This window comes from Bufo bufo, chromosome 4, assembly GCF_905171765.1.
Source record: "Bufo bufo chromosome 4, aBufBuf1.1, whole genome shotgun sequence".
In the NCBI taxonomy this organism is placed as follows: Eukaryota; Metazoa; Chordata; class Amphibia; order Anura; family Bufonidae; genus Bufo; species Bufo bufo.
In genome coordinates this window covers 596,747,303-596,774,463 of record NC_053392.1, presented here as the reverse complement: position 1 = coordinate 596,774,463, position 27,161 = coordinate 596,747,303, and the positions used below count along the sequence as shown (strand labels likewise).

Genomic DNA, 27,161 nt, shown 5'->3' with positions numbered 1-27,161 from the left:
CTGGGTAATAACTGAGAGATGATATCTGACACCAGGAAAGCTGGGTAATAACTCAGTGATAGCTGACACTGGGAAAGCTGGGTAATAACTGAGAGATGATATCTAACACCGGGAAAGCTGGGTAATAACTCAGTGATGATATCCGACACTGGGAAAGCTGGGTAATAACTCAGTGATGATATCTGACACCGGGAAAGCTGGGTAATAACTGGAGGCCTCTCTTCTTGACATAACTCAGGTCCTTCTGCACATACAGAGTCCTGGCAATGAACATTCTGCTCAGTTATACAGAGGGCAGATACAATGAGATGCAGGGGCTTGGAAACCTGGTGAAATGAGCTGGTGACTGGGTGTCCGGCAAAGGGGGACTGTCTGGCGCCCCCTTCAGGAGTCTGGCGTGATGGATTCTGTGTGGTCGCACAGTCCTAAGGCCGGGCCTGATGAGCTCTGACACCGGGAAAGTTGAGTTATTCAATGGGTATAACCAGGGCCGTCTTTAATATTGATTAGACCCTGGACCAGAGGAAGAACACAAGTGCCGCATTCATGGGTCCGGACATTATTAACTAGGTAGCAGGACATGTAGGGCATACATGGGGGATGTCCCTGCACTTACTATTATTTCTGGGCGCCGCTCCGTTGCACTGCTGTGGCCCCCGTTACATTCTCCAGCGCTGTATGCTAAGTAACAGCATCGGAACACCCGGGAGGAGACATCAGCTGACGGAGCGGCGCCCAGATATAATAGTAAGTGCAGGGACATCCCCCATGTATGCCCTACAGTGTGTCCTGCTACTTAGTTAATAAAGTCCGGACCCATGAAAGGTCCTCCAGTGGCCAGCGGGGCCTCAAGAGGCAGCTGCCCCTTTTTGCCTTGCGTTAAAGACGGCCCTGGTTATAACACTGATAATACTGACCCTGGGAAAGCTGGGTTATGGCTAAATAATATATGTTCTGAGACTGGGAAATCCGGGTTATAATTTAGTGATAATGAGACTGGGAAAACTGGATTATAGAAAAACAGTGGGAAAGCTGGGTTACAGGTCAGTGGTGGAAAGGTTGGTTATTGCTATGTTATGGTTCTCTTAGACTGGGAAAGCTGGGTTACAGATCAGTAAGGATACTGTCTGACATGGGAAAAGCTGGGTTGTCAGTTAGTGATGAAACTTTCTAATGATGATCGACTCTGACACTGGGAAAGTTGAGTTACAGATCAGTGATGACATTTTCTGACATTGGGTCTTGGGAAAGCTGAGTTACTGCGCAATGATATCTTCTGACACTGGAAAAGCTGGGTTACACATCAGTAATGGTTTATTCTGAGACTGGGAAAGCTGGGTTAGGCTAGTTTGACACCTGTGGTGTGAATTCTACTAGGCTGGTCCCATTAAGTATAATGGGGTCCGGCGGAGATCCGGCTGCTTCCGGGAGAGAATGCGGAGGATTCCCACCATTGTCTGCTGGAACTGCCCAACGGAATTCAAACCGAGGTGGGAAACTAGCATCTGACACTGGGAAAGCTGGGTTATTGGTCAGTGATGATACTGTCTGACACTGGGAAAGCTGGGTTATTGGTCAGTGGTGATACTGTCTGACACTGGGAAAGCTGGGTTATTGGTCAGTGGTGATACTGTCTGACACTGGGAAAGCTGGGTTATTGGTCAGTGATGATACTGTCTGACACTGGGAAAGCTGGGTTATTGGTCAGTGATGATACTGTCTGACACTGGGAAAGCTGGGTTATTGGTCAGTGGTGATACTGTCTGACCCTGGGAAAGCTGGGTTATTGGTCAGTGGTGATACTGTCTGACCCTGGGAAAGCTGGGTTATTGGTCAGTGGTGATACTGTCTGACACTGGGAAAGCTGGGTTATTGGTCAGTGGTGATACTGTCTGACCCTGGGAAAGCTGGGTTACAGGTCAGTGGTGATACTGTCTGACACTGGGAAAGCTGGGTTATTGGTCAGTGGTGATACTGTCTGACCCTGGGAAAGCTGGGTTATTGGTCAGTGGTGATACTGTCTGACACTGGGAAAGCTGGGTTATTGGTCAGTGGTGATACTGTCTGACCCTGGGAAAGCTGGGTTACAGGTCAGTGGTGATACTGTCTGACACTGGGAAAGCTGGGTTATTGGTCAGTGGTGATACTGTCTGACCCTGGGAAAGCTGGGTTATTGGTCAGTGATGATACTGTCTGACACTGGGAAAGCTGGGTTATTGGTCAGTGATGATACTGTCTGACACTGGGAAAGCTGGGTTACAGGTCAGTGGTGATACTGTCTGACACTGGGAAAGCTGGGTTACAGGTCAGTGGTGATACTGTCTGACACTGGGAAAGCTGGGTTATTGGTCAGTGGTGATACTGTCTGACACTGGGAAAGCTGGGTTATTGGTCAGTGGTGATACTGTCTGACACTGGGAAAGCTGGGTTATTGGTCAGTGATGATACTGTCTGACACTGGGAAAGCTGGGTTATTGGTCAGTGATGATACTGTCTGACACTGGGAAAGCTGGGTTATTGGTCAGTGGTGATACTGTCTGACACTGGGAAAGCTGGGTTATTGGTCAGTGGTGATACTGTCTGACCCTGGGAAAGCTGGGTTATTGGTCAGTGGTGATACTGTCTGACCCTGGGAAAGCTGGGTTATTGGTCAGTGGTGATACTGTCTGACACTGGGAAAGCTGGGTTATTGGTCAGTGGTGATACTGTCTGACCCTGGGAAAGCTGGGTTACAGGTCAGTGGTGATACTGTCTGACACTGGGAAAGCTGGGTTATTGGTCAGTGGTGATACTGTCTGACCCTGGGAAAGCTGGGTTATTGGTCAGTGGTGATACTGTCTGACACTGGGAAAGCTGGGTTATTGGTCAGTGGTGATACTGTCTGACCCTGGGAAAGCTGGGTTACTGGTCAGTGGTGATACTGTCTGACACTGGGAAAGCTGGGTTATTGGTCAGTGGTGATACTGTCTGACCCTGGGAAAGCTGGGTTATTGGTCAGTGATGATACTGTCTGACACTGGGAAAGCTGGGTTATTGGTCAGTGATGATACTGTCTGACACTGGGAAAGCTGGGTTACAGGTCAGTGGTGATACTGTCTGACACTGGGAAAGCTGGGTTACAGGTCAGTGGTGATACTGTCTGACACTGGGAAAGCTGGGTTATTGGTCAGTGGTGATACTGTCTGACCCTGGGAAAGCTGGGTTATTGGTCAGTGATGATACTGTCTGACACTGGGAAAGCTGGGTTACAGGTCAGTGGTGATACTGTCTGACACTGGGAAAGCTGGGTTATTGGTCAGTGTGTGATCGCACGCTCTGCATTCCTCAGTGGAGGCTGTAATAGTGGATGTCAGGTTATTATATCTCCTGTATGATGGAGGGTAGAGCTCTATAGTGTTCCATACATTGTATACAGTGCGGTACTTTCTGTGTTTCTTCCTCTATGTCTGGGCCCCCGAATTCTCAGGATCGGTGCCAGAGGTCGGACCCCGCTGTTCCAAAATCTTGGCAGATCCTAGGAAGCTTCCGAAAATCGCAATAAACTTTTCCATCCATTAGATTTGTGGCGGCGGCGGAATAGAGATCCATCTGTTACGGAGGCGCTGCTCATGTTTGTGTATCTGTTACACCCTTTACAATTACAAAGTGCCCCCCCCCCCCATAGATAATAATAATGTGCCCCCGTACCTACTAAGAATAATGCACCCCCTTTTTTGCCCCCCCATACAATCCAATGTATCCCCCAAAATAATGTGCCCCCCATACAATAATGCGACCCCATAAATAGTAATGTACCCCATGTGCCCCCATACAAAAATATTGTGCCCTTTACAATCACAATGTGTCCCCCTAAGTAATGTGATCCTTTGTGCCCCGTCTCCCTATACAGCGGTAATAACCCGAGTTCATGCCCCTTTCATGCGCCAATTAAAAAAACAAGCCTCCCCAACCACTTTCCCGCAGGAAGCCGCCTTCTCCTCCCCCTTTCTTGTTGCCCCGGGCCCGGCGGTCTGATGACGTCATGGCGCGGTCTGACCTCCTCCGCGCTCTGCTCTACCAGTTCTTACTTCCTACAGTGTGAACCTTCCCTTATAACCTGCCCCCGTACACCAAGCATTTTCTGCACTGTTTATTTTAAATGTGGTTTTTCATTTGAAGTATTTGGTGCGAATTTTTATGTCTTTTCCGGCTTCCCATTTATTTCAGTGGGAATTTTTCCTCCCAGAATCTGCGCGTTGCTTTTATCCACGTCAGATTTTCAATACACACATTAAAAAAAATACTCCGTGAACTATTGCGGAAGTCAATGGAAGACGGATCCGTTTTCTATTGCGTCAGAGAAAACGGATCCGTCCCCATTGCCTTTTTTAGAATAGTTTTAGTATAGCCCATAGAGGGCGCTGAACGGCATTTTATCACGCCAGCAGTCACAGGATGAGCCGATAGAGGGCGCTGCACGGCATTTCAAGCACGTCAGCGGCCACACTATCAGCCAATAGAGGGCGCTGCACGGCATTTTATCACGCCAGCAGTCACAGGATGAGCCGATAGAGGGCGCTGCAGTGCCTTTCATCATATCTCACGTCCGCAGCCACAGCATCTGTTTTAAGCCGATAGAGGGCGCTGTACAGGGCCACTTCTCACAGCACGGCAGAGGACGGGTTAACCCTTTCCTGAACAGCACAAATTGTAAGAAAGAAACTCCCGCGCTCTCACTAAACGCCGCTAATATTGTACATTTTCTGTGCTCGGTCAGGGGAAGGTTCCTGTTCGTGCTCGGCTTGTGTCCACAAATGTCAGTCACCAGTCTGTAATTCCGATAGAGGGCGCACTACACGATAACGTCACATACATTTCCACGCAGCTCCTACTCAGCCCGGGTAACTGTATTTCCAATAGAGGGCGCTCTAGACAACGGCTTCAGCAGCGCAATTAGTGTCTCTCTATGGGCAGAAGCTGCTCAAAATGAAGGTTCCTAGCAGCTCGTTTGTCTGGGATTCCAATAGAGGGCGCTCTACACGACGCTTCAATAGTACAGCTCCTCCGCTCAGTCACGCTCGTCATTGAGCAGCATGTACGCTGTATATATGAACGTCATTCACCAGTTTACTTCCAATAGAGGGCGCTCTACACGACGCTGCCTGGTCCGGTTTCCGCCAGCCTGAATATATACACGTCATTCACCAGTCTACTTCCAATAGAGGGCGCTCTACATGACTCTGATTGGTCCGGCCCTGGTTTGGGAGGTTTCCGCCAGCCTGAATATATACACGTCATTCACCAGTCTACTTCCAATAGAGGGCGCTCTACACGACGCTGATTGGTCCGGCCCTGGTTTGGGAGGTTTCCGCCAGCCTGAATATATACACGTCATTCACCAGTCTACTTCCAATAGAGGGCGCTCTACACGACGCTGCTTGGTCCGGCCCTGGTTTGGGAGGTTTCCACCAGCCGCCATTCACTAGTCTGTAATTCCAATAGAGGGCGCTCTACACAAGAAGCACAAAACACTAAGTTAACTCTTCCATGTCCAGCAGAACACTACACATCCCTATAACACACAACTACACGAAGCGGAGGCACGGAGTCTCCCTTGATGTGTTTTTTGCTTGAAAAGTGCATTTATTACAACCGTATGTGTTTTGCGGTCCGCAAATAGCGTCCGTATGCCATCCTTTTTTTTTTTTTTTGCGGATCCATTGTAACAATGCCTAAAATGGACAAGAATAGGACATGTTCTATTTTTTTTGCGGGGCTACGGAAGTACATACTGATACGGACCGCATTTTGTGCGGACCCATTGAAATGAATGGGTCCGCCTCCTATTCGCAAAAAAAACCTGGAATGGACATGGAAACAAACAACGTTCGTGTGCATGTAGCCTTAACCACCTCCGGACCGCCTAACGCAGGATCGCGTTCCGGAGGTGGCAGCGCTGCGCACAGTCACGCATATACGCGTCATCTCGCGAGACGCGAGACTTCCTGTGAACGCGCGCACACAGGCGCGCGCGCTCACAGGAACGGAAGGTAAGAGAGTTGATCTCCAGCCTGCCAGCGGCGATCGTTCGCTGGCAGGCTGGAGATGTGATTTTTTTAACCCCTAACAGGTATATTAGACGCTGTTTTGATAACAGCGTCTAATATACCTGCTACCTGGTCCTCTGGTGGTCCCCTTTGTTTGGATCGACCACCAGAGGACACAGGTAGCTCAGTAAAGTAGCACCAAGCACCACTACACTACACTACACCCCCCCCCCGTCACTTATTAACCCCTTATTAGCCCCTGATCACCCCTAATCACCCCTGATCACCCCTGATCACCCCATATAGACTCCCTGATCACCCCCCTGTCATTGATTACCCCCCTGTCATTGATCAACCCCCTGTAAAGCTCCATTCAGACGTCCGCATGATTTTTACGGATCCACTGATAGATGGATCGGATCCGCAAAACGCATCCGGACGTCTGAATGAAGCCTTACAGGGGCGTGATCAATGACTGTGGTGATCACCCCATATAGACTCCCTGATCACCCCCCTGTCATTGATTACCCCCCTGTCATTGATTACCCCCCTGTAAAGCTCCATTCAGATGTCCGCATGATTTTTACGGATGCACTGATACATGGATCGGATCCGCAAAACGCATCCGGTCGTCTGAATGAAGCCTTACAGGGGCATGATCAATGACTGTGGTGATCACCCCATATAGACTCCCTGATCACCCCCCTGTCATTGATTACCCCCCTGTAAAGCTCCATTCAGATGTCCGCATGATTTTTACGGATGCACTGATACATGGATCGGATCCGCAAAACGCATCCGGTCGTCTGAATGAAGCCTTACAGGGGCATGATCAATGACTGTGGTGATCACCCCATATAGACTCCCTGATCACCCCCCTGTCATTGATTACCCCCCTGTAAAGCTCCATTCAGATGTCCGCATGATTTTTACGGATGCACTGATACATGGATCGGATCCGCAAAACGCATCCGGACGTCTGAATGAAGCCTTACAGGGGCGTGATCAATGACTGTGGTGATCACCCCATATAGACTCCCTGATCACCCCCCCTGTCATTGATTACCCCCCTGTAAAGCTCCATTCAGATGTCCGCATGATTTTTACGGATGCACTGATAGATGGATCGGATCCGCAAAACGCATCCGGACGTCTGAATGAAGCCTTACAGGGGCGTGATCAATGACTATGGTGATCACCCCATATAGACTCCCTGATTACCCCCCTGTCATTGATTACCCCCCTGTAAAGCTCCATTCAGATGTCCGCATGATTTTTACGGATGCACTGATAGATGGATCGGATCCGCAAAACGCATCCGGACGTCTGAATGAAGCCTTACACGGGCGTGATCAATGACTGTGGTTATCACCCCATATAGACTCCCTGATCACCCCCCTGTCATTGATCACCCCCCTGTCATTGATCACCCCCCTGTCATTGATCACCCCTCTGTAAGGCTCCATTCAGATATTTTTTTGGCCCAAGTTAGCGGAATTTTTTTTTTTTTTTCTTACAAAGTCTCATATTCCACTAACTTGTGTCAAAAAATAAAATCTCACATGAACTCACCATACCCCTCACGGAATCCAAATGCGTAAAATTTTTTAGACATTTATATTCCAGACTTCTTCTCACGCTTTAGGGCCCCTAGAATGCCAGGGCAGTATAAATACCCCACATGTGACCCCATTTCGGAAAGAAGACACCCCCAGGTATTCCGTGAGGGGCATATTGAGTCCATGAAAGATTGAAATTTTTGTCCCAAGTTAGCGGAACGGGAGACTTTGTGAGAAAAAAATTAAAAATATCAATTTCCGCTAACTTGTGCCAAAAAAAAAAAATTTCTATGAACTCGCCATGCCCCTCATTGAATACCTTGGGGTGTCTTCTTTCCAAAATGGGGTCACATGTGGGGTATTTATACTGCCCTGGCATTCTAGGGGCCCCAAAGCGTGAGAAGAAGTCTGGTATCCAAATGTCTAAAAATGCCCTCCTAAAAGGAATTTGGGCACCTTTGCGCATCTAGGCTGCAAAAAAGTGTCACACATCTGGTATCGCCGTACTCAGGAGAAGTTGGGGAATGTGTTTTGGGGTGTCATTTTACATATACCCATGCTGGGTGAGAGAAATATCTTGGTCAAATGCCAACTTTGTATAAAAAAATGGGAAAAGTTGTCTTTTGCCAAGATATTTCTCTCACCCAGCATGGGTATATGTAAAATGACACCCCAAAACACATTCCCCAACTTCTCCTGAATACGGCGATACCACATGTGTGACACTTTTTTGCAGCCTAGGTGGGCAAAGGGGCCCATATTCCAAAGAGCACCTTTAGGATTTCACAGGTCATTTACCTACTTACCACACATTAGGGCCCCTGGAAAATGCCAGGGCAGTATAACTACCCCACAAGTGACCCCATTTTGGAAAGAAGACACCCCAAGGTATTCCGTGAGGGGCATGGCGAGTTCCTAGAATTTTTTATTTTTTGTCACAAGTTAGTGGAAAATGCTTATTTATTTATTTTTTTTTTTTCATACAAAGTCTCATATTCCACTAACTTGTGACAAAAAATAAAAACTTCCATGAACTCACTATGCCCATCAGCGAATACCTTGGGGTCTCTTCTTTCCAAAATGGGGTCACTTGTGGGGTAGTTATACTGCCCTGGCATTCTAGGGGCCCAAATGTGTGGTAAGGAGTTTGAAATCAAATTCTGTAAAAAATGACCTGTGAAATCCGAAAGGTGCTCTTTTGAATATGGGCCCCTTTGCCCACCTAGGCTGCAAAAAAGTGTCACACATCTGGTATCTCCGTAATCGGGAGAAGTTGGGGAATGTGTTTTGGGGTATCATTTTACATATACCCATGCTGGGTGAGAGAAATATCTTGGCAAAAGACAACTTTTCCCATTTTTTTATACAAAGTTGGCATTTGACCAAGATATTTATCTCACCCAGCATGGGTATATGTAAAAAGACACCCCAAAACACATTCCTCAACTTCTCTTGAATACAGAGATACCAGATGTGTGACACTTTTTTGCAGCCTAGGTGGGCAAAGGGGCCCACATTCCAAAGAGCACCTTTCGGATTTCACAGGTCATTTACCTACTTACCACACATTTGGGCCCCTAGAATGCCAGGGCAGTATAACTACCCCACAAGTGACCCCATTTTGGAAAGAAGAGACCCCAAGGTATTCGCTGATGGGCATAGTGAGTTCATGGAAGTTTTTATTTTTTGTCACAAGTTTGTGGAATATGAGACTTTGTATGAAAAAAAAAAAAAAAAAAAAATCATCATTTTCCACTAACTTGTGACAAAAAATAAAAAATTCTAGGAACTCGCCATGCCCCTCACGGAATACCTTGGGGTGTCTTCTTTCCAAAATGGGGTCACTTGTGGGGTAGTTATACTGCCCTGGTATTCTAGGGGCCCAAATGTGTGGTAAGGAGTTTGAAATCAAATTCAGGAAAGAATGAGGAGTGAAATCCGAAAGGTGCTCTTTGGAATGTGGGCCCCTTTGCCCACCTAGGCTGCAAAAAAGTGTCACACATCTGGTATCCCCGTACTCAGGAGAAGTTGAGGAATGTGTTTTGGGGTGTCTTTTTACATATACCCATGCTGGGTGAGATAAATATCTTGGTCAAATGACAACTTTGTATAAAAAAATGGGAAAAGTTGTCTTTTGCCAAGATATTTCTCTCACCCAGCATGGGTATATATAAAATGACACCCCAAAACACATTCCCCACCTTCTCCTGAGTACGGAGATACCAGATGTGTGACACTTTTTTGCAGCCTAGGTGGGCAAAGGGGCCCATATTCCAAAGAGCACCTTTCGGATTTCACAGGTCATTTTTTACTGAATTTGATTTCAAACTCCTTACCACACATTTGGGCCCCTAGAATGCCAGGGCAGTATAACTACCCCACAAGTGACCCCATTTTGGAAATAAGACACCCCAAGGTATTCGCTGATGGGCATAGTGAGTTCATAGAACTTTTTATTTTTTGTCACAAGTTAGTGGAATATGAGACTTTGTAAGAAAAAAAAAAAAAATCATCTTTTTCCGCTAACTTGTGACAAAAAATAAAAAGTTCTATGAACTCACTATGCCCATCAGCGAATACCTTAGGGTGTGTACTTTCAGAAATGGGGTCATTTGTGGGGTGTTTGTACTGTCTGGGCATTGTAGAACCTCAGGAAACATGACAGGTGCTCAGAAAGTCAGAGCTGCTTCAAAAAGCGGAAATTCACATTTTTGTACCATAGTTTGTAAACGCTATAACTTTTACCCAAACCATTTTTTTTTTACCCAAACATTTTTTTTATCAAAGACATGTAGAACTATAAATTTAGAGCAAAATTTCTATATGGATGTCGTTTTTTTTGCAAAATTTTACAACTGAAAGTGAAAAATGTCATTTTTTTGCAAAAAAATCGTTAAATTTCGATTAATAACAAAAAAAGTAAAAATGTCAGCAGCAATGAAATACCACCAAATGAAAGCTCTATTAGTGAGAAGAAAAGGAGGTAAAATTCATTTGGGTGGTAAGTTGCATGACCGAGCAATAAACGGTGAAAGTAGTGTAGGTCAGAAGTGTAAAAAGTGGCCTGGTCTTTCAGGGTGTTTAAGCACTGGGGGCTGAGGTGGTTAAAGGATGACATTAATTTGGGTCACTGATCTGGCACTGCCAACATACAGAGGGAGACGCCTCACGTCAGATACAGTGGAGTTCAGCCTGGCCCGAACAGGTCCTGGCCTGTACTATATGGGGGCACATGGGGGGGGGGGGGGGCTGTACTATATGGGGGTACAGAGGTAGAGCCTGTACAATATGGGGGCACAGAGGAGGGAAATTTTAATAAATGTGGTATTGTAGTAGGGCTGCACGATATGGGAATTTTGTGCGATTGCTATTAGGTCCCTAAAAATTGCGATAACGATATGCGATGCAATATTTTAAGGGAATTGTGCTAGAGGTCTATTGTTATGGGGGATCTGTGGATGACGCACTGTTATGGGGGATCTGTGGATGGCACTGTTATGGGGATCTGTGGATGACACACTGTTATGGGGATCTGTGGATGACGCACTGTTATGGGGATCTGTGGATGATGCACTGTTATGGGGGATGTGTGCTATGACACATAGGGCCATGAGGGGGGCCAGCATAAGACACACATATAGCATATTATGCTGGCCCCCCTCATGGCCCTATGTGTCACAGCATTACTTTATTAATGTCCCCTCACGTGTCCTAAACCACACACATAACTGTCTTTGTATGCAAAGTCTTTCTTTACTGCTGAAACAATCGCTCTCCTGTTGAAACTCCTATTGATAAAATCACCAGCCTCTGTACTCAGCCTCCAACCTGACAGCCCTGAACAGCCGGATGACAGCTCCGCACAAGCAGCAGCTAGCAGGCTAAAGGACCTTCCGTGATGTCATGATCATGTGATCAGTCACATGTGTGGGAGGAGTCAGGCTCCGGGCAATGTCCGTGCTGGTGCCTGCTGTTGGGGCCGGGGGATGGGCTCCTCCCTCTGTGTAATACATACTGCACCAGCCAAGGAGCCTTCTCGCTGTCGGCACGGCCGGCCGTGCGCAGTCAAAGCTACCGCCCTAACGGGAATTTTCCCCCCTGTGCCCAGATATAAGGATTAAGACAATTTTTTTTATACAGGACAGTAAATGGACACCAGATTAGGCCCAGATATTAGGATTTTGCTTTCTAGACACTGTTTTCTGACGCCGGACAGTATATGTCACAGACACAGAATATGTTGTTCAATTACCTTTATTACAGAAGTCATATTGAAAGCAGCAGTACAGCTGACATACATTGAGATCATAGTACATATAAGCCACTGTATGTGACGCTGAAAGTCAGCAGCATAAATCTGTAATAACTTCTTATGGAGCAGATAATGAAATAAAGCACATTCCACATAACAAGAACACTTAAAGGGAACCTGTCACTGGGATTTTGTGCATAGAGCTGGGGACATGGGCTGCTAGATGGCCGCTAGCACATCCGCAATATCTGCAATATCCAGTCCCCGCTTTTATTGTGTTAAAAAACCGTTTTGATCCATATGCAAATGAACCTGATATGTGTCCTGTGTCCGGAGATGAGTCCAGCGGAAAGGAGCCCAGCACCGCCCCGCGTCCTCCGAATCTCCTCCTTGCTGGCTGACGTCACAGAGCTGGAGCGCCGAAATCTCGCGATGCGCGAGCTAGCGCATGCGCAGTGTCGGCATCATGTTCATTCCCTGTGCTGGCATCAGCACAGGGAACGAACTACGCATGCGCTAGCTCGCGCATCGCGAGATTTCGGCGCTCCAGCTCTGTGACGTCAGCCAGCAAGGAGGAGATTCGGAGGACGCGGGGCGGTACTGGGCTCCTTTCCGCTGGACTCATCTCCGGACACAGGACACATATCAGGTTCATTTGCATATGGATCAAATCGTTTTTTTACACAATAAAAGCACACAGAGCTATGGGGACTGGGTATTGCGGATATGCTAGCGGCCATCTAGCAGCCCATGTCCCCAGCTCTGTGCACAAAATCCTGGTGACAGGTTCCCTTTAAGACGATGACAACACCAAAGGACGAAGGGAGGAAGGGAAAGACAAGAGGGAAGGTAACACTGTGTAAATGTGGGTATCTATCATATTTACCCGCTACTATCAGCCTGAGCTAACCACCTAAGAAACGCCAGGGTACCCTTGAATAAAATCCATGGGGTCCACGTTTTAAGATACTTCCTATCGGTACCTTCATCTGCAGCCATTAATTCCTCCATCCTACGTATGTTTTCAAGTGTGTCTAACCATTCTGTAATGTTTGGAAAGTCCCGAGGCTTCCAGTCAGGGCCGGCGCCACCAGTAAGGCGAACTAGGCAGTCGCCTAGGGCGCCACATAGCAGGGGGCGCCCGCCGCGATTTAAAAAAAAAAAAAAAAAAAAAGAAGTTGGTTAGAACTAACATAACAGTGGCGGCCGGCGGCGCCCCTCATGCTGCGCCGCCAGAGCGGCTGAGCGCTCTAAAGAATCCCGGTGGGCCGCGGCGGCGGGCGGCACATGTCAGACAGGCAGCGCACACAGGCAGCAGGCTGCGCACTGCGCAGCACTGGGCTGAGCCGGCGCCTGCTGACTCCTGACTGTGACAGTCTGTGACTGAGCGCTGCTGCCTCAGTAAAGCCGTGGGGGAGGGGGTCTGACGTCCTGACTCTGAGTGACTATTCTAAGTTCTAACTGCTGCTAGCTTATGCCGGCTTACCTGGCTTCAGGCTGCAGTGCAGAGGGTGGAGCGGAGGCGGAGCTCTGCTGACTTTGGAGCTAATGAGGGGTGGAGCGAAGGAGGAAGAAGAGAAGGCGGCAAGGCCGCACACTCAGCAGCCCAGCAGCCAGCCAGAGCCACAGTGGCCCACCACCAGCAATTTGCCTCCCCCGACCCCCAGTGCGGCAGTGCAGTCGTGCAGTGCCTGTGCCTTCTGGGACAGAACTAGAAGTGGGCTCCTAGCCTCCTACCTGCCTGGATTGGAGTGCAGCCTGCAGGTGCAGCTGCTTTCTTCTTCCCCAGGACCCCAGCCAGGGCGACATTCCTGAATGGTGTACGTACCGTGTTTGTCTCCAGTCCCCAGAGCCCGACCAAGAGCCAGACTGCAGCCAGAGACCAGCTCATCTTATTGTCCTGGACTGGTAAGTAGTCAGTAGACAATGCAATATGTTTATTATTTACTGTATTTTTTGCCTTATAAGACGCACTTTTCCCCCCAAAAGTGGGGGGAAAATGGCCGTGCGTCTTATAAAGCGGATTGGGGATACTTCGCTGGCCGCTATGCTGCACAGCGCGGCCAGCGAAGTATCAGTGTGGAGGGAGGAGGTGGGGAAACTCATGGCGGGGCCCGGTGCAGTGACTCTACTCTAATACACCAGGCCCCGCAGCTGTTAAGTACATTCAATCCGAATGGGTCCGCAATTACTGTACTGTACTTACTGTAGTACCTTATGTATAGCAGTATAATGGCGCAGACCAGCAGCTCGCTCGGTCATGCGCCGCCTGCCGCAGCTCCCTCCTCATGCGCCGCCTGCCCGTCTGCCTGTTCATTCATAAAGTGAGATAAGCAGGCAGGCGGCGCATGAGGAGGGAGCTGCCAGTCTGCGCCGTCTTAATGCTATACATAAGGTACTACAGTAAGTACAGTACAGTAATTGTGGACCCATTCGGATTGAATGGACTTAACAGCTGCGGCGGGACCCAGTGTATTAGAGTAGAATCACTGCACCGGGCCCCACCATGAGTGTCTCCGCCTCCTCCCTCCACACTGATGCATCTGATGGGGGATCTGTAGATGACACTTATGGGGATCTGTGGATGACATAAGTGTCATCCACAGATCCCCTTCCCCCATAACAGTGAGTCATCCACAGATCCCCCCCATAACAGTGAGTCATCCACAGATCCCCCCCATAACAGTGAGTCATCCACAGATCCTCCCCATAACAGTGCGTCATCCACAGATCCCCCCCATAACAGTGCGTCATCCACAGATCCCCCCCATAACAGTGCGTCATCCACAGATCCCCCCATAACAGTGCGTCATCCACAGATCCCCCCATAACAGTGCGTCATCCACAGATCCCCCCATAACAGTGCGTCATCCACAGATCCTCCCCATAACAGTGCGTCATCCACAGATCATCTGATAGGGGGGGGGGGGGGGGGCGGCAATTTTTATCTTGCCTAGGGCGGCAAAAGTCCTTGCACCGGCCCTGCTTCCAGTTTCTATGCACAACCAAACGCGCGGCCTGCACAAAAAAATCTCAGAAGACTCTTCTTTAACGTTTGAATGGATCCAGGAAGTATGGATAGCAGACTCCCCTCCAGGGACCACTTTGACGAGGTACCTGTAACCCGATTGTATAGGTCGTTCAATGCCTCCCAAAATGGGGACACTTTAGGACATTGCCACCAAATGTGAGATATGGTACCCCTCTCCAATCCACATCTCCTACATAAGTCCAAGCAAGTCGGGTAGAAGGAATGCAAGACAGCTGGCGTCCTATACCATCTGGACATAATCTTGAATTTTTTTTATTGCAAACCACAGCTGACGGAAGATTTGTGGGACAGGGTGAATGCTTTTATCTACTGTTCCTCAGAGAAGTTTTCCCCAGTTCCTTCTCCCAAGCCTTAACATATGGCAGAGAGGATGGAGATCCCCCACACTCCTGCAGCAGCCCATAGACCAGAGACACCAAATGGGTAGATGGAGACTTCTGGAGACACAAAGATTCAAAAGCCGTAAGCTCCCTAGATAGGGTGGAAATGGGCCCTAGAGAGGATATGAACTTCTTAATGCAAATATACTGGACCCAGGCCCCCCTGTCATTCTGCCCAGAGAAGGAGTCTAGGGGACGTATTACTGTTTTCAGTACTAAGTGGTGTAGCCTTATATTCTCCTCCCTACGAAGGCCCAACAGCGACCGTTGGCTCATTCCCATTGGGAAGCTAGGGTTGTTGAAAATAGGTGTCATGGGACCCGGAAACGAAGTGCATCCCAGAGGTACGGCATTTTTGTCCCAAATCTGCAACACCCCATCGGTGATAAATGGAAGGTAATTAGGTCTGTGTGATTTGGAAATCCACAATAGATCTTGAACCGGGAAACTCATCTCTTGCCTTTCAAACTGGACCCACTTCTTGGAGAAATAAGCTAACAATGGATTTTTAGAGAAGCTCCACCAGCAAACCACTGGAGCCCAGCCTGTCAGGTACCAGCTGAACAGAAACGAGTAATACATCAATCAGGCTGGCTCACAGTATTTTTGCATACATAAAATGTATTATCCCAATAAAATGTTAAAATATTAAAAATAACCTAATTTCATGTCAACATATCAGCGTAAATATATATAGATACATACAATGCGGAGCTCACGCATACATCTATATAGATGGAGTACTCCAAATCAATGAGACCTCTTTGTTTTCAATATTGGCGTCTGTCTGCAAAAATCATACGATTATAACACTCGAAAATTCGACTTTAAAATAATCGTATAGTTGTATACTGTTTTACCGGTAGTTGGAACCTGGATGGTTCAAAGGAATGTCCTCTTTGCGATCCCCGATGAGAAAAACTTTGCGCTCAAACAATGCTTCCAGATGGTGAATATACCGCCTTCAACTCGTATTAATTTACTACCTCCTCTTGCGGAGTAGTCCCTCGACTCGATCTACGTGGCGTCCCACGTGACCAACCAGGGAGATGGTTTGTTGGTCGACGATGTGATCCACTTGGATTAGTCGAGATGGCGGAAATCGATGAAGCAGAGTTCAGTCAGTATAGAGTTCAGTTCCACTCAGCAGGGTTATTGCACTATGCTGGACATGCCGACATAGGTAAATCAGCTGTGATGGTATTTTACAGCTGAAGCCGCTTAGAGCTGGTATCGAACTCACCACTTTCGAAATAAATTCGATGCAATAATCGCAAAGTCCTTTTTTTTGCAGAGTTAGAAATAACGCACAAATAGCTGGGTCAAGTTCACACTAGACGCGTTTCGGAACACAAGTTCCTTCCTCAGTAGACAAATGTGGAATGCTGAGAAATTGCAGACAGACGCCAATATTGAAAACAAAGAGGTCTCATTTATTTGGAGTACTCCAGCTATATAGATGTATGCGTGAGCTCCGCATTGTATGTATCTATATACAGTACAGACCAAAAGTTTGGACACACCTTCTCAGCGCACACAAAAAAGGATATGGTGTGGGGTACACGTTCACTACTAATTAATCAAATCACAGCCTGACAGAACGTTAATAACAACAAAAACAATAAATATTTTATTAGGAAATAAAGTGGGTGTAGATAAAATCAGGCGTACAGGAATCAGTAGTGTGCAGAGGGAACAGGATTATACCATCCACAGCTCTGATAGCCTGAATAAAGCACCTATATATATGTGGCAGGAGTCCAGTATTGGGGCACACTGATTGATATCCTAGCCTTAATATATAAGGTGTGGTAGATACAGCGCTCAGCCTGGGATTACCATGTGATATGCGAGTGTTGTAGTAGCTGCTAATAGTGAGATCTAGCAGACTAGTATTAGCATATGTTAGTAATTGCAGTCCATTGGGCTAGTCTGTCCCAAAGACTGCTCCCCTATAGGCTGAGCGAGGTATCAGCAAACTGTGCTCTCACAGCAGCACTCGTGATATGAATATCACTATGTGGATGTGCCCTCTGCCCTAAGCACAGCTGACATCAGTGCTGCGCTCTACGCGTTTCAACATGCTAGGATGACCGCATGTCTCATCAGGAGCGAGCTACACTTTCTATTAGATGTCATATACTGAACACTGCACTGTAACGTGCGTCTCTCGGCACTGTGCTGGCCAGCCGCACGCCGAGACTAAGTAATCTAAGACCCGCCCCCATGCTGGTGGGTGCCGGCTCCAGCATCCAATCAGGGATAGGAACGCCTCCTCTGATGCGCTCCCTGACTATGCCGTCGCCCTCTCCAGCATAGTGCCAGCACGGGGAGGAGCATAGCTCTGCTCTCTGCATCTGAGGGAATACTTAGTGCGGTCGCAAACCAGGCAAGTGACAGCGCTAAGATAAGATGATCAGGGTGTTACAAGGGGGTTAATAGAAGGAAAGGACAGCCATATATACCCAATATACAGCAGATAAGAAGCATATTACAGTTGGAAGGTCTGACAGAGTACATCCTTATACATTAGATGATGTAGAGATTAGTGTTTAAGGATAACCTAGAGGACATATAAGCGCGCTACTGAAGCATGCATGTGAGCTCTAAATAAAGCTTGCAAAGGATAAAGCCTCATTGAATCCCTTGGGGTGGACAGTGTCTAATCTAAAGATCCACTGTGTCTCCTTGCGGAGCAGTGACACGTCTATGTCACCTCCGCGGATGGATGTGGTGACATGTTCAATCCCCTGGACACGAAGCACGTCTGGATTGCCCTCATGAGACTCACAGACGTGACGTGCAACAGATGTATCGCGCTTGTTCTTAATGTCCAAAAGGTGTTCGCCCACACGTCTCCGTAGCTCGCGCCTGGTTTTCCCCACATATTGTACACCACACACGCACATGATGAGGTATACTACTCCCACTGATGTACATCTGATCAGAGATCTGATACAAAATCTCTCCTTTGTTACCTGGCTCACAAAGTATGGCCCCTTCATGATGTTACTGCAAATAACACATTTACCACATGGGAAGGTGCCAGTAAACGTACTCCTGAGCCAGGTGTCAGATGTGGGGTGTAGATAAATACTGTGGACCAGGCGATCACGAATATTAGAGCTACGGCGGTATGTAATGGCGGGGCGATCTGACACTAATGTACCAATGTCAGGGTCCGATTGCAGGATGGGCCAATGTTTCTGAAGAATCTCCCGTATATGCACTTCTGCTTTGTCATATGTCGCTATGATTCTCGGGAGATGTGGGTCCAATGGCCTCTGTTTAGGTGTCAATAATTGGTCACGGTTCACACTCATCGAGTGATGGTAGGCCTTTCTGAGTGTATGCTCAGGGTACCCCCTGCGTGTGAACCGTGACCGCAGATCATTCACAGCCACCTTAAAATCCCGAAGTTCGGAACAGTTCCTCCTAGCCCTCAGATACTGGCCCTTCGGGATGCCACGTCTGAGGGCCAGGGGGTGGCCACTGTCCCACCTCAGTAGACTGTTTGTAGCTGTCTGCTTCCGAAACAAGTTGGTCGTAATTCTCCTGTCTGATGACACAGTGACAGACAAGTCCAAGAATGTAATCGCCCTTTCCTGTATGTCGGATGTAAAAAATAGGCCCGACTGGTTACTATTTAGTTCAGCTACAAATTTAGTAAACCAGTCCTTAGACCCTTTCCATAGCAGAAACACGTCGTCGATATACCTAATCCAGATTAGTATCGACGACGTGTACTGTTCCATGGAATCGCCAAACACGACCTCCTTTTCCCACCAGCCCAGGTAGAGATTTGCATAAGTCGGGGCACATGGGCTCCCCATAGCAACTCCCCTGAGCTGGTGGAAAACCTGACGATCAAACAGGAACACGTTGTGATGAAGGACAAATTCTAGTAAATCCATCACAAAGGTGTTGTGGTGGATAAAGTGTGCACCTCTCTGTTGGAGGAAGGCCCGTACAGCTTGACAGCCCTTGTCGTGTGGAATAGAGCTGTATAGGGCCTCCACATCCAAACTGGCCAGCCAAGTGTCTGTCTCACATACGATACCCTCAAGGCGTTGTACAATGACCATCGTATCGCGGGCACAAGATGGTAAACATGCCACAAAGGGCCTCAAGATAACATCAACATATGTGCTAATGTTAGCTGTGAGGCTCCCAATCCCTGACACAATGGGTCTGCCTTTCAATGGTGTACTCTGCTTATGCAGCTTGGGGAGACTATAAAACACAGCACGAATTGGGAACTTAGGTGACAAAAATTCCAACTCGGTCTTGCTTATAAGTTTCTCCCTTGCCACTACCTTTAGAAGTGTAGACAGTTGTTCACTGAAAATGGAAGTTGGATCCGATGGAAGACGTCTGTACGTGGTTGTATCTCGTAAGATGGTGAGGCACATCTCACGATACGCCTCCTGGTCCATGATGACAGTAAAGAGTTTTCTTTATTTTCATGACTATGAAAATTGTAGATTCACATTGAAGGCATCAAAACTATGAATTAACACATGTGGAATTATATACATAACAAACAAGTGTGAAACAACTGAAAATATGTCATATTCTAGGATCTTCAAAGTAGCCACCTTTTGCTTTGATTACTGCTTTGCACACTCTTGGCATTCTCTTGATGAGCTTCAAGAGGTAGTCCCCTGAAATGGTTTTCACTTCACAGGTGTGCCCTGTCAGGTTTAATAAGTGGGATTTCTTGCCTTATAAATGGGGTTGGGACCATCAGTTGCGTTGAGGAGAAGTCAGGTTGGATACACAGCTAATAGTCCTACTGAATAGACTGTTAGAATTTGTATTATGGCAAGAAAAAAGCAGCTAAGTAAAGAAAAACGAGTGGCCATCATTACTTTAAGAAATGAAGGTCAGTCAGTCAGCCGAAAAATTGGGAAAACTTTGAAAGTAAGGGCTATTTGACCATGAAAGAGAGTGATGGGGTGCTGTGCCAGATGACCTGGCCTCCACAGTCACCGGACCTGAACCCAATCGAGATGGTTTGGGGTGAGCTGGACCGCAGAGTGAAGGCAAAAGGGCCAACAAGTGCTAAGCATCTCTGAGAACTCCTTCAAGACTGTTGGAAGACCATTTCAGGGGACTACCTCTTGAAGCTCATCAAGAGAATGCCAAGAGTGTGCAAAGCAGTAATCAAAGCAAAAGGTGGCTACTTTGAAGAACCTAGAATATGACATATTTTCAGTTGTTTCACACTTGTTTGTTATGTATATAATTCCACATGTGTTAATTCATAGTTTTGATGCCTTCATAGTCATGAAAATAAAGAATACTCTTGGAATGAGAAGGTGTGTCCAAACTTTTGGTCTGTACTGTATATTTACGCTGATATGTTGACATGAAATTAGGTTATGTTTAATATTTTAACATTTTATTGGGATAATAAATTTTATGTATGCAAAAATACTGTGAGCCAGCCTGATTGATTTATGATTTATTATTGATTTATTCTTGGAGAAATAACTGTGGAACCAGTCCAACACATAGGAAAGGATCGCCGCTCTATGGTACAGCTGCATATCCGGGACTCCCACCCCCCCCTCTTAGCTTGGATCTTGTTAGAAAACGCATCCCAATCTAGGGGACGAGCCAGCCCAAATAAAGTCCAAGAAACAGAGGGATGGTTCTAAAGAGGTACAGAACTCTCGGCAGCACGTTCATCTTTAGTGTGTGTAATCTTCCAAACCACAATAAAGGAAGTCTCCCCCAAGACAGTAAGTCTTTCTTAATGTCCTCTAAAAGCGGAACGAAATTCTGTTGATACAGGTTGGCTAAACGAGATGGGATGGCTGTCCCTAGGTATGAGATGTAATCCTGTTTCCATTGAAAAGAGAACAAAGCTTTCATGGACGAAACTGTAACGGGCGGTATGTCGAAGTTGCTTAAGTCCCCGAAGATAGTAGTAGTAGTGTGGTAGGGGATTTAATTGCTAAGATATAGGAGTTGGCCTTCCTCTTCTTGATTTGCGCCATCAGAAGCTTAGAGGCCTTGTTCCCATGTGTATAATATTTGAACTGAGCTGTGAAGAAAAGTTTGGCAGTTTGAACATTAAGGAGGTTTTAAAGTTCTGTGTGTGCTTGGGTTAGTTGCCCAAGCACGTCAGGTGATGGCTGATGTTTATGGGACTTTTCAAGGGTTATAATTAGGGTTGTCCCGATACCGATACTAGTATCGGTATCGGGACCGATTCCGAGTTTTCTCGGCGGTACTCAGCCGCCGATACCCCGCCCCGATACATAAATAGAATACTATGGGCGTAACTATGGGCGGGGCCCGGTGCAGTCACTGTACTCTTACACCGGGCCCCGCCGCTCACCGAAGTATTTATAAACGTGAATCCTTATCCTGTTGTTAAGTTGAACTAACGCTGCCCTCTCCCATGTTCCCCTGTATCCCCATAGCACTTACTTAAGCTTCCATAGCAGGCAGAGCAGACGGCAGCAGTAACGTCACTCACTGACGTAGAGCGCCTGCTCCGCCCACTTTATGAATGAAGCAGGCGGAGCAGGCGCGCGACGTCAGTGAGTGACGTTACTGGTGCCGTCCGCTCTGCCTGCTATGGAAGCTTAAGTAAGTGCTGTGGAGATACAGGGGGATACAGGGGAACATGGGAGAGGGCAGCGTTAGTTCAACTTAACAACAGGATAAGGATTCACGTTTATAAATACTTCGGTGAGCGGCGGGGCCCGGTGTATTGGGGGACACTGTTATGAGGGGGATCTGTGGATGACATATAGCAGTGTCATCCACAGATCCTCCCCATAACAGTTCCATCCACAGATCCCCTATAACAGCACCATCCACAGATCCCCCACCAAATAACAATGCCATCCTCAGATCCCCCCACCCCATAACAATGCCATCCACAGATATCCCACCCCATAGCAGTACCATCCACAGATCCCCATAACAGTGCCATCCACAGATCCCCATAACAGTGCCATCCACAGATCCCCATAACAGTGCCATCCACAGATCCCCATAACAGTGCCATCCACAGATCCCCCATAACAGTGCCATCCACAGGTCCCCCATAACAGTGCCATCCACAGATCCCCCACCAAATAACAATGCCATCCTCAGATCCCCCCACCCCATAACAATGCCATCCACAGATATCCCACCCCATAGCAGTACCATCCACAGATCCCCATAACAGTGCCATCCACAGATCCCCCATAACAGTGCCATCCACAGATCCCCCATAACAGTGCCATCCACAGATCCCCATAACAGTGCCATCCACAGATCCCCCATAACAGCACCATCCACAGATCCCCATAACAGTGCCATCCACAGATCCCCCATAACAGTGCCATCCACAGATCCCCCATAACAGTGCCATCCACAGATCCCCATAACAGTGCCATCCACAGATCCCCATAACAGTGCCATCCACAGATCCCCCATAACAGCACCATCCACAGATCCCCATAACAGCGCCATCCACAGATCCCCCATAACAGTGCCATCCACAGATCCCCCATAACAGTGCCATCCACAGATCCCCCATAACAGTGCCATCCACAGATCCCCCATAACAGTGCCATCCACAGATCCCCCATAACAGTGCCATCCACAGATCCCCCATAACAGTGCCATCCACAGATCCCCCATAACAGTGCCATCCACAGATCCCCATAACAGTGCCATCCACAGATCCCCATAACAGTGCCATCCACAGATCCCCATAACAGTGCCATCCACAGATCCCCCATAACAGTGCCATCCACAGGTCCCCCATAACAGTGCCATCCACAGATCCCCCACATGACAGTGCGTCATCCACAGATCCCCCAAAACGGTCACATGACATTTAAAAAAAGTATCGGTATTCGGTATCGGTGACTACTTGAAAAAAAGTATCGGTACTTGTACTCGGTCCTAAAAAAGTGGTATCGGGACAACCCTAGTTATAATTATCTCTTGTAGTTCTACTGTGGTCTGTTGTGTGGGCTCCTAATGCTATAAAGTGACCTCTAACCACTGGTTTGTGGTCCTCTCAAAGTAGGCCTCTGGATATTTCAGGACATGTACTGTAAAACTACTGATTATAATTCTGGTGAGATAGGCTTGGGACATGTCTAAATTGCGTTCCCTGCAACAAAGTTATTCCTTTTGCTTATTCAGTAATTTGCAGATTTGGCTGCTCTTTGCCGGTGCGTTCAGTCCTTTCACATTGAAAGTGCAAACTTTAGTGGTAGCCATAGGTGAGTCAACAAGAGAGGAGAGAGAAGATATGTTAGGATATGTAGATGGGTAATGAGGGCTTTCTAGCAGTGGATATACGTACTCCAGTATAGAGGTAGCCCCTGGTGGGGGACCCCATGTTTTTCGGACTATCCAAGTGAGAAATTGACAGGGGGAGGAGGTGACAAACAGGGTAGCCAGGAATAGAAAACAATAGAACCATTCTATGAACAGGTTTCTCATTAAGAGATGATGATACAAAAATGATACAAATAAAAATGAACCTTTAGAAATTACCAATGCTGTGGACCCAGTCAGTCTGGTGTGAGTGGAGAGGAACTTCCCATTCACACAGCCTATAGCCACTGCACCGGCCCAGCAAGTGGTGACAGGGTAGTAAGACCACCAAGTGTGCATTTCAATGCGAGAAGGTAGGTGTAGGTCTCAGGTGTAAGTTAGAGGATTCTCTTGGTGGGGCCTTACGGTCTGCGGTTTTCTGGCGCTGTTATTTGGCAGATGTTGGAGAATTCACTTGAAGTGCAGGCAGAGAGGCTATGTGAGGCTATCTTTTGTGCAAAGTTCCAATCTATAATGTCCAGGGCTTCTCTTCTATCTCCAAGGCTTTACATACACTCTTCAGGTCTGCCACGGCATGGACTACCAGTTTACGACCAGGTAATTAAATCAACAAGCCTCTTGGTCCACCAGGTTACTGAAGATGGAGGTTAGGGTGGATACCAAATTGTTAAAGTCTATAATGGACGCTAGGTGCATTTCCAATATCTGTAACCTGGAGTGCATATCCCTTAGATCCTGCTTAATATCTTTAAGTTCACGTACCAGAGATTCAAGCGACTGGTTCAGCAGGCTGTTGAGGGAAGTGTTAGATTTAAATATATATGTATATATGCACTTACATACATGCATATATATTGACCCTTTTGCATGGGCCGGTCCAGGTGGTGTAGGTGTATACATAGTGATGTAAGTATGCCCCCTTGTCAGCATACATCTCTATGTCTATAATATATATGTGTAGGTGGGCTTATTGCTGCCCATTCAGACCCCCTGTTTTATACATATGTATATATATATATATATATATATATATATATAGATGTGCCCCAAGCATCTATAAGTATATATGTACAGTTAAACTGTGCCCAGAAGCTCCCATGGACAATTATGTCCAGTTTCGGCCTCTTCAAAGGACAGATGATCAATACTGCTGCACTATACCTGTTGAACCCAACACTGACCCTGTGTTCCCTGGCCTGCAAGTATTAACCCCTGCATTGCCACAATTGTGTTTAACCCCTGGTTGCCCCGTAGGGACAGTAAGTAGCCAGGCGGGTGGGTTGCTGATATTTGTGTGTGTGTAAGTGTATTGTATAGATAGTGGGTGTGGGGTGGAATGGGAATTGTGTAGTGTAGTTAGGTTTGTATTGTGTTTATTGTAGTACTGTTACTTTGCTGTGGTGTGTACGTCTATATGTATATATAGAAGTAGAAATAGCCAGCAGCACTCCGAGATATTAAAGGCAAACGGTGGTTTATTAGACCCAAAGTCAAGCGACGTTTCGACAGCTTGTTGCTGTCTTTGTCAAGCATGCTTGACAAAGACAGCAACAAGCTGTCGAAACGTCGCTTGACTTTGGGTCTAATAAACCACCGTTTGCCTTTAATATCTCGGAGTGCTGCTGGCTATTTCTACTTCTAGCTTATTGGACCTAGGTGCTGGTCCACATTTGCCGGACGTGCACCCCTCGTTCACACAGTGTGCTGCCTCCTCACTTTTTCAATTCTATATGTATATATATGTATATCCATTGATCTATAAATATATATAGATATAGCGTATTATTAGACTTGTATAATTTTATTGTGTAATAAATATTCTTTATTATTCATATACAGCGTATAGTGTTTTTAGTAGTCGCCGCTGTAGTATAGTAGTAAGTCGCACGTAGGTTAGTTCAGTGGAGTGTATAGGCAACAGAGGTAGCTAGTTAGTTAGCTAGAGAGTATATTTAGGTTTCATTTAAGCATCAATAGGCGGAGTCATCACTAGACGACTCACGACTATTTATGAATATTAATTATTGGTATTATCCAAAATATAAATAATTACTATTTCCTTTAACACAGGCCTTTAAGAAAGGATTTAGATATCTTTTTGTTGTCACCTGCTGCTATCTTCCACTTCACTCCCTCCCTCCCGACACTTCCGAGTCCTCTGGTCACATGCGCGCCTCTCTGCTTGGTTGTCGTCATCTATCAGGTTTCATGTGCCGTAGCTGCTGGAGTCCTTTTCGTGAAGCGCTCAATCTCCACTTGAGTGGATCTCGATTTGGGGGCTCCCTTTATGTCTCTGGACTTATCTCTAGAGGTTTTTCCCCATGTTCAGGTGGTTTAAAAACTAATAAATGGCCCCGGTTAGGGCAGGCTAGCAGCGGAGCTCGGAGAGCAGCGTGTATGTATGCTGCTCAGCTGTGAAACTCTTCCCCCTAGACTTTAGATTTTTATGATGCCAGCTCTTTGTTATTTTGGCTTTGGTTGACTAGCTAGAAGACAATATTAAAGTATTAGGCCTAGATGATCTCTAGCCACAGATGTGCACGCACAAACATATACACTGGACTCACCAGAGGAGGGGGTAACAGCTTCCTCTTAACTGCTATCTACATTTTCATGCTTTGCATGTTTTTTATGTGTTGACTTTAAAGTGGTTGTCTGGGATTGTTGTAGACTCTGGTGTATGTGTAACACAGTCCCCAAATATTACATTCATGTGTGTTCTACCTTTATCAGTTTTTTTTTTTTATGCCACTTTTTCTATTCACAAATTCTCAGCTGGAAGTGCCGTTTTTCTCAGAGTCAGTGACGTACCGAGTCCCTTTCTGCAGAGCGAAGCCTCTTCTTCCACTTCGCAAGCAGCCTGGCCCGGTGATGTCACAGCCACAGTAATTACTCATAGCGAATGGAGGGGTGGTAACTAGACCTCAAAACACTGTGCAAAGCCACGCACGCCCCTCTGGTCCTGGCACACCCCTCTGGTCCTGGCATAACCGGGCATGTCGCTTTATTATCAATGAAGGAGGCGCATGTTACAATGGAGGGACAGAGCCACGAGGCGTTTAGGGGCGTAACTAAGGGGGAGGAATTTGTGCGTCAGGAGGCAGCATATAAATTGGGAGGACTTGACAGACACCTTAAACCACGCGATGCCGCGCTGCGACCCACAAGGCAGTGCGGCAGGAAGTTACCGCACACATAAACATAGGTGTAAACAATCAGTTTGTTACCGTTGGAGCCCTGCTGAAGTGGATAAATAAATATAAACATCTGGACGAACCTTGAAAAAGCAATAAAAATTGAGTAAACTGTTTTTAAAACAACATTTTGATCCTGTGGGACAAACCTTTAAACATCTGAATTTCTCAAAAATTACTCTTTTATTAACCAAATAAGTGAAAAACAAAATCATTTATCCTACCTGAAAAAAAAGAGGAACCGAAAATAATGTAAGCTTATAATAATCTCAGGCAGTAGGTATGTAAAACAATTACTAACAAGACAACTTCTAGCTTATTTAATTATATTTAGGCCTCATGCACACGACCATTGTTTTGGTCCACATCCGAGCCGCAGTTTTTGCGGCTTGGATGC

At 46.8% G+C, this 27,161-nt stretch overlaps 2 protein-coding genes across 14 annotated transcripts in view; one reads left to right on the top strand and one right to left on the bottom strand.

Annotated features, from left to right (window-relative positions):
• LOC120999536 (zinc finger protein OZF-like) overlaps nt 1-27,161 on the top strand; it is a 2,085,412-nt gene that overhangs the window by 770,944 nt on the left and 1,287,307 nt on the right. The gene's annotated exons all lie outside the window — the stretch shown is intronic.
• LOC120999545 (oocyte zinc finger protein XlCOF7.1-like) overlaps nt 1-27,161 on the bottom strand; it is a 795,896-nt gene that overhangs the window by 119,232 nt on the left and 649,503 nt on the right. The window lies entirely within an intron of this gene.